The sequence below is a fragment of the Astatotilapia calliptera genome, chromosome 20 (assembly GCF_964374335.1).
Source record: "Astatotilapia calliptera chromosome 20, fAstCal68.1, whole genome shotgun sequence".
Classification (NCBI taxonomy): domain Eukaryota; kingdom Metazoa; phylum Chordata; class Actinopteri; order Cichliformes; family Cichlidae; genus Astatotilapia; species Astatotilapia calliptera.
The window spans coordinates 787,569-791,591 of NC_137441.1; the positions used below are offsets into that span (position 1 = coordinate 787,569).

The following is a 4,023-nucleotide window of genomic DNA, read 5'->3' on the forward strand; positions in this document are numbered from 1 at the left end:
GTACCCCAGAGAAGCCTCGAACGGCGACATTCCCGTGGCGGACGACGTGAGGCTGTTATGAGCGTACTCAATCCACGGTAACTGGTCGCTCCAGGTGCCTTGATTGTGGGAGACAACACAGCGAAGGGCAGCTTCCAGCTCCTGGTTGGCACGCTCCGTCTGTCCGTTGGTCTGAGGGTGAAAACCAGATGAAAGACTAACCTTTGCGCCCAGGGTCGTGCAGAACTCTTTCCAAACCCGCGAGGTGAACTGAGGGCCTCTGTCGGACACGATGTCGTCAGGGATGCCGTGCAGCCTAAACACATGTGCCGTGAGCAGTTGAGCAGTCTCCAGTGCGGTCGGGAGCTTTATGAGGGCAACAAAATGTGCAGCCTTAGAAAAACGGTCCACAATGGTTAGTATTACTGTGTTACCTGAAGAGGACGGCAGCCCCGTGACGAAGTCCAGGGCGATGTGGGACCAGGGCCGGCCAGGAGTGGGGAGAGGCTGGAGCAACCCGGACGGCGGTTGGTTGGGACGCTTGTTTTGAGCGCACGTGGGACAGGCGGTCACATAGTCTCTAGTGTCTTTTATCAGGGAGGGCCACCAGAAGTAACGTTGCAAGAAGGAGATCGTGCGATGAAGTCCAGGGTGGCAGGAAAAGCGGGCGGTGTGACCCCACTGGAGAACACGTGACCTGACGGACGTGGGAACATAAAGCCGCCCTGGTGGGCCCGTCCCTGGGTCGGGTTCGGTGACTTGCGCCTCGAGGATTTGGGATTCAATCGCCCAAGTGACTGCTCCGAACACGCAGGAGGAGGGGAGGATGGGCTCAGGGTCAGGGTCTTTCTCCGTAACGGTGAACAGCCGGGAAAGGGCGTCAGGTTTTACGTTTCGTGACCCGGGCCTGTAGGTGAGAGAAAAGTCAAACCGTGAGAAAAACAGAGCCCACCTGGCCTGCCGGGAGTTGAGACGCTTCGCTGACCGGATGTACTCCAGGTTTTTGTGGTCTGTCCATACAATAAAGGGATGCTCAGCGCCCTCTAGCCAGTGCCTCCATTCCTCTAGTGAGAGTTTCACAGCCAGCAGCTCTCGGTCCCCGATGTCGTAATTCCGCTCCGCTGGTGTGAGGCGGCGAGAGAAGAAGGCACACGGGTGGAGTTTACCTTTAAAGCGCTGAGACAGGACTGCCCCAACCCCCGTCTCCGACGCATCCACCTCCACCACGAACTGTTGGTTGAGGTCAGGCTGTTGAAGGATAGGAGCGGTGGCAAACCTTTCCTTTAGGCAGGCGAACGCCTCCTGGGCTGGCGGGTCCCACTGAAACGACACCTTCGGGGAAGTAAGTCTTGTGAGAGGCAATGCGATCTTACTATAATCTTTAATGAAGCGCCTGTAGAAATTGGCAAAGCCCAAAAAACGCTGGAGCTGCAGGCGATTTGGGGGCTTGGGCCAGTCTAGGACTGTTTGGACCTTTGCCGGGTCAGGCTTCAGATTACCTTGAGCGATGATGTACCCCAAGAACGCCACTGAGTCTACGTGGAAGTCACATTTCTCCGCCTTTACAAAGAGTCTGTTCTCCAACAGGCGCTGGAGAATCTGTCTCACATGGACTTCGTGCTCCTTCACAGTCTTTGAAAAAACAAGAATGTCATCAAGGTAGACAAAAGCACAGCAGTTAATAAAATCCCTGAGGACATCATTGACTAGCGCTTGGAAAACAGCAGGGGCGTTCGTCAGACCGAAGGGCATTACCAAATACTCAAAATGACCAAGATGTGTATTGAATGCCGTCTTCCACTCGTCTCCCTTTCGAATCCTCACTAGGTGGTAAGCGTTTCTCAGATCGAGTTTGGTGAACACTGTAGCCCCTTGAAGTAGTTCAAAGGCAGAGGAGAGAAGGGGCAGCGGGTATTTGTTTTTGATCGTGATTCTGTGGAGGCCACGATAGTCTATACACGGCCGGAGGGTTTTGTCTTTCTTGCTGACAAAAAAAAACCCCGCACCCACAGGAGAAGAAGAGGACCGCATAATGCCCGCGGCCAGCGAGTCGGTGATGTATTTCTCCATTGTCTCTCTCTCAGGTTGGGTGAGACTATACAAGCGGCCAGAGGGAAGCGGCGCCCCCGGGAGGAGGTCAATGGCACAGTCGTAGGGCCTGTGGGGGGGGAGCATTTTTGCTTTGTCCTTGCTGAATACTGCTGCCAGGTCGTGATAGACAAAGGGAACAGCGGAGAAAACGCACTCCTCTGTGGGCTCAACTGTGGTTAGCCGAGTGACCGGGGGGGTGGCAGTTTTAAGACAGTTCATGTGGCATTCCACACTCCACCCCGTAACACGCTCTTTCTTCCAGTCTATCTGGGGGTTATGTTGCACCAACCAGGGGTAACCTAACACAAGTGGTGCAAACGGTGTCTTGAACACGAAGAAGCTAATCCTTTCAGTATGGTTACCGGAGAGTGTGAGAGACAAGGGTTCAGTAATATGAGTGATGTCTGGCAAACGTTGGCCTGATAAGGCAGACACACGGAGCGGATTAGGCAAAGCTGTGGTAGCAACGTTCAGCTTTGTGGCTAGTGAGATATCAATGAAGCTCTGCTCAGCACCAGAGTCTATTAATGCAGAAAGAGGGTGAATCGCTGTCTGTATCATGAGCTTTGCGGGCAATGTTAAACGTGGATGGGAGTGTTTACCAGACAGGTCGCCCACCAGTACCCTCTCCATTACTGGTGGGCGCGCTCTTTTGCCAGAGCCGGGCAGGTGGAGATAAAGTGACCCTTACGGCCGCAATACAGGCACTCACCAGCGGAGAACCGACGCTGACGTTCCGCGGGTGAAAGGCGGGAGCGTCCTATCTGCATCGGCTGCTCTCCTTCCTCGCCCCCGCTGTACTCACGGGCTCCTCGTGACTCGGGGGAAGGGTCTCTTGTTGCCCGCGGCTCCCGCGGTGCGTGCCTCCGCACGCTCCGGCGCGCACGCAGCCGATCATCCACCTGAATACACAGCGACATAACAGCCTCCAGAGATTGAGGGAGTTCACGCATCATTAATTCGTCCTTTAGGTCGTCGTTGATGTTGTTTAGTAACGTGGTCCTTAATGCCTCCTGCCCCCACTTTGTTTGCGCTGCCAGGGTCCAAAAATCAACAGAATAATCAGCCATGCTGCGCTTACCTTGTTTAAGGTTGAGTAACCGGGGGGCTCGCCTCGGGGGGGCTCGCCTCTAGTGGTGTTCGTTGGGCGACGGCCAGAGCCAAGGCGGCCACCTCTCCACTGAGCCGGACTAACATCTGCTCGTGCCGGTGTAGTAGCTCCTCCAAGGTAATCGGGGCCGGGGCCGAGGAAGCAGAGTCCGCTGAGTCCATGGTTGGCTGGACTATTCTGTCACGGAGGAGCAGGGAGTACTCGGCGCAGACTGAAATCTCAGAAAAACAGGTTTATTTACACACTCCAGGTGCACTATATACAGGTGAAGGAGAAGGGGGCCAGGGTTCCCAGGGGTGCAGAGCGGGGTCGGGAAAAGCGTCCAGAGTCTCCAAACCAAACACGAGAAATCTGCATACAGAGAACAAGGGGTAGCACGGAACTTTCACGGACAGAGCTCAAAACTGGCTGAGGCTAAAGTAGCACTGACGAGCGTTATTCAATAGTCCAGCGGCGAGGTGCTCTCAGTCACTGCCTTAAGTAGCGGGAGCAAACAAGGTGAGGAGCCACAGGTGATTGCCTACAGGTGGTGGAGGCCGGGAGCTCACAATGAGCTCCGCCCAGGCAGCGAGCAGAGAGAGAGGAGAGAGAGAAAAGACAAAACATAACATGTAGCCACACAGGGCCAGCCGAGCAGGCACGGGGACCATGACACGCGGTGTCATGAACAATGTTTACTTGCCGCTGTCCCGGACAATCCTGGGACCGCCTCTGCGAAAAGCTCCTCACCCCCCGACCTTTCCTTGGTGCCCGCCGACTACCACGACCTCGGCCAGGTATTCAGCAAAAATAAGGCGTTGTCTTTGCCTCCACATCGGCCTTACGACTGTGGAATCGACCTA

General features: G+C 55.3%; 1 long non-coding RNA gene across 1 annotated transcript; it reads right to left on the reverse strand.

Moving 5' to 3' along the window:
• Positions 1–3,398: 3,398 nt before the first annotated feature.
• On the reverse strand, positions 3,399–3,786 carry LOC113013841 (uncharacterized). Its single transcript, XR_003270870.2, has 2 exons — positions 3,612–3,786; positions 3,399–3,532 (listed from the first exon to the last, which is right to left on the reverse strand). It is a non-coding gene; the product is annotated as an uncharacterized LOC113013841 (long non-coding RNA).
• Positions 3,787–4,023: the final 237 nt, after the last annotated feature.